At 40.1% G+C, this 8,036-nt stretch overlaps 1 long non-coding RNA gene across 1 annotated transcript; it reads left to right on the top strand.

Moving 5' to 3' along the window:
* Positions 1-267: 267 nt before the first annotated feature.
* Positions 268-6,257, top strand: LOC108514119 (uncharacterized). Its single transcript, XR_001881108.1, has 3 exons — positions 268-334; positions 2,329-2,484; positions 6,185-6,257. It is a non-coding gene; the product is annotated as an uncharacterized LOC108514119 (long non-coding RNA).
* Positions 6,258-8,036: the final 1,779 nt, after the last annotated feature.

The following is an 8,036-nucleotide window of genomic DNA, read 5'->3' as shown; positions in this document are numbered from 1 at the left end:
GATTCCTCTAACAGACCATGACTCAGATGGAACAGAGCCACTCACTTGTGTATGCCAATTTGTCACGATGCCCTGAGCTTCAAGAGGATCTGCACCTTGAAAGAGCAAGAGTATTGCCAGCAGCATGGCCTCAGCTCAGTAGAGGTGTGTGACCACCCTGGACACAAAACCTGGCAACAAGCAAAGGCCACAACAATTTGTACTAATTGTGACTTCACAGGAGTCCATTCTAGGGACCCCCAAAACTTTGAGAGAGCCGGGTAATACTTTGGCTGAAGTTTCTGACAGGTTGGATGAGGCCTCAGTGTAATTAACGTTACAAAGAGAAAACAATGTAATTGACTCTTGCTCAAACTTATAAGGAGGGAAAGATTTTCTGAGATTTGCAGCAATAGAATTCTCAAGTTTTGTTTCATGTTTCTGTGATGTCATATTTAAATTTTTCATTTAGGTGTAAAATTTAGTGTATAAATTGTACATGATCGTTTCTAATCACTTTTTCATATTAGTTATTACAGATCTTTCCTTATTTTGGATTTTTAAGTTTGATTTCTCCCTTTTGGCCCAGTTATGCTTGGGATGAAACAGTTTTGTTAACACATAAAACCAGCTCTTGGCCGGGCCGCAGTGGCTTCAAGCCTGTTAATCCCAAGTAACTTTGGGAGGCCGAGAACGGGCGGATCATGAGGTCAGGAGATCGAGAAACCTCCTGGCTAACACGTGAAACCGTTCTTCTTAACTAAAAAACACAAAAAACTAAGCCGGCCGTGGGGGCGGGTTTGCCTGTTAAAAGTCCCAGCTACTCGTCGGGAGGCTTGAGGCAGGAAAGAATGGCCGCTGAAACCCGGAAGGCGGAGCTTGCAGTGAGCTTGAGATCCGGCCACTTGCAACTCCAGCCTGGGCGGACAGAGCAAGATCCGTCTCAAAAAAAAAAAAAAAAAAAAAACCAGCTTCTTGATCCAAGTTTGACAAATAAAACTGCTAAAATTCCCAATATCTATCTTGTCTTTTTATATAAAGGTTCTAAGTTTTTTTCATTCTTCCTTCTCTCTTTTATTTTGATGTTTTCCAAATTATTTTGATATAGAGAAGGAAGGAAATTAATGTTTATTGAGCTCTCTATTGAGTATAAAGTGTTAATATAAATTAAGGTTTATCTTTTAGTATTATATTCAAACTTTAAATGTTGTTCAGAAACAATTTTCATAGTGTTAACTTTTTGTCTCCTACATTTCATGACAATAATATTTAAGGTACTTCTATGTCTTTGCTGTTATAGTCATATAAATCACGTAAACTTGTTGTCTCCCTCTACAGTTCCAATCTTTTGTAGTTCTTTTTGTAGATGTAGAGTGTGTTGAAATATTCTTTTAGGTTCTGTATTTGCAAAAGACCCTTCTGCCTGAAACACAAACAAACAACAACCAAAACAAAACAAGTACTATCCAAAAAACCAGTGAAATGGCATTATGATGAGTTTGTAGTGAGAATCAAGTATTTTTAAAAGTTCTATGATAATTTTATCCTCAGGACTTGCTTATGTTCCCTGTTGAATGAATTTAAAAATCTTATAGTAGGCTGAGCGCGGTGGCTCACGCCTATAATCCCAGAACTTTGGGAGGCCAAGGCGGATGGACCGTGAGGTCAAGAGATCGAGACTCTCTTGGCCAACAGGGTGAAACCCCATCTCTACTGGAAACACACAAATTAGTTGGGCGTGGTGGCGCACGCCTGTTGTCCCAGCTACTGGGGAGGCTGAGGCAGGAGAATTGCTTGAATCCAGGACACAGAGGTTGCAGTGAGCCGAAATTGCCCTCTGCACTCCAGCCTGGCAACAGAGTAAGACTCAGTCTCAAAACAAACAAACAAACAAACAAAAACCTTATAGTCATTGAATCTCTGAAGGATAGCTCTCTCTCTTCTCTTCATCTGTTTCCATTAAGTATCCCATGTCTTTATAGCTCAAGAATTTGACAAGTAGCTATTCAGAATAGCTACTTCAGAGTAGTCCTCTAGATAGTCAAGAAAGAAGACGAATGATTTTCAATGATTTCTTAACTGAAGACGAATGGTTTTCAATGATTTCTATCAGTGTGCTTTCTACTATATTTTCTTCTCTTTTCTCTGGCAACACAATTCACAGATAGAATTAGAGAGATCTGTTATTTTAGGTCTATAGGGGTATTTTAGAAGAAAATACTTTAAATTTTAAACCACCTCTCTTGGATTTAATTTTCTGTTCTGTTGAACTTTTAAAGATACATGCAACTCTCTCAGTGGGCTTAAGATAGAAGAGGCACCTCATATTGTTTATTTCTTCTTTAAAAGCTAATTCAGTAGAACTGAAAATGGCCAGGTGACAGTCTCAACTTTTACGTCAATAGAAGAAGCATTGTTACAGACTTCAGAGGAAGTATCACTGCCTTGAGAGCTATGGCCTTAAACCAGCGGAGACTCAAGCTGCAGGATGAGAAGCAAATATTTGTGAGTTCTTACATGTAGTAGTGAGAGGAGTGACTTCTGCTTCCATACCTCAATGTTATATATGGCTTTTTCCTAACTTCTTTCTCACAAAACAAACAAACAAGCAAATTAAAATAGGAGGTAGCATTCTGGCTGTAGGAGAAACACCACTATATATTGGTCACTTTGGTCACTAGTTCAAAGAATGTATTTCTTATTCAACCACAAAATGTTGTTCAACCATAAAAAAAAACAAGCAAATCCTGCCATCTGTGACAATATAGATGAACTAGGAAGAAAATATGATCAGTGAATAAGCCAGACACAGAAAGACAAATGCTGTATGATATTACTTATATGTGGAATCTAAAAAAAGTCAAACTTATAGAAGTAGAGAGTAGAGAGAGGTTGTTGCCAGGGGCTGAGGAGGTGGGAGAAATGGGGAGATGGTCAAAGGACATAAATGTTAAGTTATAAGATGAATAATTTCTGAAGAGCTAATGTATAGTATGGTGACTATAGTTAATAACATTAAGCCTGGTGTGGCAACACATGCCTGTAATTCCTGCTACTCAGGAAACTGAGGCAGGAGAATCACTTGAGCTCAGGAGTTTCAGACCAGGTTGGGCAACATAGTGAGTCTGTCTCAAAAAACAATAATAATGCTAACATCATATTGTTTACTCGAAATTTGCTAAAAGAGTAGATCCTAAGTGTCTTCACCCCCAACCCCATCCCCACTACACACACAAAATGGTAACTGTGGGCTGGGCGCAGTGGCTCACGCCTGTAATCCCAGCACTTTGCGAGGCTGAGGCGGGTGGATCACTCGCGGTTAGGAGCTCAAGACCAGCCTGGTCAATATGGTGAAACCCTGTCTCTACTAAAAATATGAAAATTAGCTGGGGGTGGTGGCACACATCTGTAGTCCCAGCTACTTGGGAGGCTGAGGCAGGAGGATTGCTTGAGCCCAGGAGGTGGAGGTTGTAGTGAGCAGAGATGGCACCATTGCACACCAGCCTGGGCGACAGGAGAGAAATCCTGTCTCAAAAAAAACCAAAACCAAAACCAAAACCAAAACAAAACCAAAATCAAAATAGTAACCACACAATGTATATGTACAATACATGTACATGAGATTATCCCATCATAAACCTTGAATATATTTAATATTTTATAAATTATTCTGCAATAAAACTGGAAAAAAGTTTTTAAAATAAATGTTCACTTATGTCAGAGAAAATGCCCTAACTTATGCTCAGTCCTATTTCTTCTTTGTCTTCACATCAAAACAAAACAAAAATAATAAAGGAGATGACAAAGAAGATGATGCTCTGATTGTTTTAATCATCATGACAGTGATGGTCTTTTCTCCAATTAGTAGCCTAGAACTTACTTGTTTGCCTATAATGTATTAGATTAGCTAAATAATCCTCAAAATATTCAAAAAGTACAAACTTTAAAATACAAGAAATTCTTAAGCAGCTTCCACTTCATTATGTAATGACAATTGGATAAATTTGGGTACATAATATTTTGAATCAATATTTGGTTATATTGACAATTATATATGTGTATCATATAAATAGCTACACAGATTCTGTATAGATATATAGATGTGGTTCCATTGATTATATTGATAGATGTTATAATTATTTTCTTCAACTAATCAAACCCTGCCAATAGTTTACTGTGTAACCTTCCAAACCTTTTTATATACATGTATATATGAACGCACACATTTTTGTTGTTGTTTGTTTTTAATATGGCATCCTACTGCACATATTATCCTATAACTTGCTTTTAAAGATATTAGAGACATCTATGGATGGATATAATCATTGCGGTTTTAGGAATTGCATTGATTTGATAGCTCAATTTGGGGAAATTTTATGTATGTATAATATTAAATCTTTCTATTTAGGAATAAGATACATATTTTGAATGTCCTTTAGCAAAGTTTTACAGTTTTCTTCATGTAGGCCTTATATTTCTATTTAACCAAGATTTTTATATTTTTGTTGCTATTATGAATGCATTTTTTAAAAGTACAGCTTGTTGCTATTGCTTCTTGTAAAAATAATCTGTAGCAGTAATAAAAGGCCTTTGTGTTGTCTCCTCAGCTTTAAATGTACAAATGTTAAGGATGATATTTGCTGTTGGTTCTGATTAATACTCCTTTTCAATTTAGGAAATTGTCTCCCTTTTCCTAGCTTATGCATAGTTTTTATTGAGAATAAATGTTGAACTTTATTACATGCTTTTTGAGGGTATCTATTGAACTGATTTTTGGACTGTTCCTCTGAAGGAAGTCCAAAATCAGATTCAATCATCATTTTCTGGATCTTCATACCTGGATTAGTGGCACGAAATTACCAGTTGTATAAAATTGTTATGTTTGTTGAAGACGGCCTTTAAAATCATTTCAATAAATCCTAAAATTAGAGTTAGTTATGTATCAATAACACGTGTTGGCAAACTGTACCTATTGAGTTAATTTATTGAATTGACATACAGAAGTCAAACAGAGAATAGAAAACATAGTAAAATTGAGTTAAGACAGATTGTTTCTGTGTTTCTTCCAACAACTGGTAAAGCCACTGATACATTCACACACAAATTAAGAGCAGTTTTCTTTTTTCTTTTTCTTTTTTGTTTTTTGAGACTAAGTCTTGCTCTGTCGCCCAGGCTGGGGTGCAGTGGTGCAATCTCGGTTCACTGCAAGCTCTGCCTCCTGGGTTCACGCCATTCTCCTGCCTCAGCCTCCCGAGTAACTGGTACTACAGGCGCCCGCCACCACGCTCGGCTAATTTTTTGTATTTTTAGTAGAGACGAGATTTCACCGTGTTAGCCCAGATGGTCTCCATCTCCTGACCTCGTGATCCGCCCGCCTCAGCCTCCCAAAGTGCTGGGATTACAGGCTTGAGCCACCGCGCCTGGCCAAGAACAGTTTTATTATCTTTACAGAACCTCTGCCAAAGTAACTTATAAATACCTCAATTAAACTTTGAAATTTTACTGGAAAATATATTATGCACTATGGTTGACAAAGATCTATGCACTATGGTTGACAAAATCTTTAAGACTCTAAACTAGATATAAATAGAGTTCACACTCCTAACTGCAACCCCAGGGGGATGGAACAAAAGGAGGTATGGCACATGTAGAGAACAGAACTGAATGAGGCGGCCTCAATTTCCTCTACAGACTAAAGCCATTTCAACCCTCACCCACAGCATCCATCTGATATGGGTTTCTCTGAGTCTGGGAACCATGTTATTTATTCAAATAATAATCTAAAAAGTGATCACGGGCCGGACACGGTGGCTCACGCCTGTAGTCCCAGCTACTCAGGAGGCTGAGGCAGGAGAATGGTGTGAACCCAGGAGGCGGAACTTGGTAGTGAGCCGAGATTGCGCCACTGCACTCCAGCCTGGGAGACAGAGCGGGACCCCGTCTCAAAAAACAAAACAAAAAAAAGTGAGCATGTGAGAATGTGGGAACTTAGATTATTGAGGACCTTGGATGCCGTGTTGAAGAGTTTGAACTTGATTCTGTAGGCAATCCTGTGTTCCTGGAGGAACAGGGAACCATCATAGAAGTACATATTTATACCTAGAACCCTTCCGCTGTGAAGATGGAATGGGAAACAATGCTATATATTTCCATAGAGAAAATTAAAACTCTATCCTCTAGTCATTCTTTTTCCTTCTCTATCTAGGTTTATTTGTCTTGCTTTCACTTTACCTACTGCTGGTCATCTGCGATCGTGGTGAAGATCATGCTGGAAAGAGCACTGTGAATAAAACAGAAATAACAACAACAACAACAAAACAATGGTGACACGCAACAGAGTTACTGTAGGCTATCCTGAGATAAACAGCGTCATCATGTGTGAATTCTGTTTTTTCCATTCCTAGTGCCATATTCTTCTAGATTTGCTGCCCCAGATCACTCACTTTCTTTCTTTCTTTCTTTTTTTTTTTTTGATTAAGTCTCACTCTCTGGCCCAGGCTGGAGTGCAGTGGCGCCATCTCAGCTCACTGCAAGCTCCGCCTCCCAGGTTCACGCCATTCTCCTGCCTCAGCCTCCTGAGTAGCTGGGACTATAGGCACCCGCCACCACACCTGGCTAATTTTTTGTATTTTTTTAAGTAGAGATGGGGTTTCACCATGTTAGCCAGGGTAGTTTCGATCTCCTAACCTCGTGATCCGCCTGCCTCAGCCTTCCAAAGTACTGGGATTACAGGCGTGAGCCACCGCACCCAGCCGATCACACTCATTTTTAAAAATACTTCTTACTGTTTTCCTGTCTTTGCCAACATCTTAGAGCTAATCTACAATCAAAAATGGATCCAAGGTAGTATTCCACTGTGAGAATGTCCATGGCCTGTTCACAGTCCCTCTGGACTCTCTGCCCCAGGCTCCCAGTTTTTTTTTTGCTTTTTTTTTTGGGGTTATTACTTTGGAAAAAATTTTTCCTTTCTTTCTTTCTTTTTTTTTTTTTGGGATTAAGTCTCCCTCTCTGGCCCAGGCTGGGGGGCCGGGGCGCCATCTCAGCTCACTGCAAGCTCCGCCTCCCAGGTTCACGCCATTCTCCTGCCTCAGCCTCCTGAGTAGCTGACTATAGGCACCCGCCACCACATCTGGCTAATTTTTTGTATTTTTTTAAGTAGAGATGGGGTTTCACCATGTTAGCCAGGGTAGTCTCGATCTCCTAACCTCGTGATCCGCCCGCCTCAGCCTTCCAAAGTACTGGGATTACAGGCGTGAGCCACCGCACCCAGCCGATCACACTCATTTTAAAATACTTCTTACTGTTTTCCTGTCTTTGCCAACATCTTAGAGCTAATCTACAATCAAAAATGGATCCAAGGTAGTATTCCACTGTGAGAATGTCCATGGCCTGTTCACAGTCCCTCTGGACTCTCTGCCCCAGGCTCCCAGGTGGGTTCTAGTTACAGCCCTCTGTTGTCTGTAAGCCAGCAGGGAAGGTAGAGAGGTAAGCAAAAAGGCTAGTCATAGCGGTCTGTGAAGTTTGACAGCAGGCCTCGTAGATGTCCCTGTGGATACTAGAGAAGCCTAGATTGTGGCTAGCGATGTCAGAGTCCCAGAGTAGTGAAGTCTGTCAGTGAACAGATACAAAGGCACAGGTGGATCTGCCGTAATTTCTGCTTGGGCAGAGGTAAGACTAAATTTAGATCATCCAGAAACCAAACATCAACAATACTGCTAAAGAAAAACTCTGTGCCAGAAAGGCCTTGGCTTATCAGGTTGGTACAGAAACGGGATATCTGGTTGGCCAGCAGAGCAACACACGGCGTTACAAATGCAGACAGCAGTTGCCCAGGAAACAGTCTTAGCTTTAGACAGGACCACAGAAACTCAAAGTGAGAGAGATGGTGGCTTGAGATCTTAGAGGTCAGGAAAGAGCCATGTGCATCCACATCTAATTGCTTTTCACAGTGAGGACTGGAAATAGCAGGAGGGTTTATTGTTCTATGGTCAGGGCTAGGGACTGGAGTCAACGTGGTTAACAGAGGCAGAGGGAAGAGCTCCGATAATAAACTGTAA

This window comes from Rhinopithecus bieti, unplaced genomic scaffold, assembly GCF_001698545.2.
Source record: "Rhinopithecus bieti isolate Rb0 unplaced genomic scaffold, ASM169854v2 scaffold_32955, whole genome shotgun sequence".
In the NCBI taxonomy this organism is placed as follows: domain Eukaryota; kingdom Metazoa; phylum Chordata; class Mammalia; order Primates; family Cercopithecidae; genus Rhinopithecus; species Rhinopithecus bieti.
The sequence above is the reverse complement of the archived record's forward strand: the minus strand, read 5'-3'. Positions and strand labels throughout refer to the sequence as shown.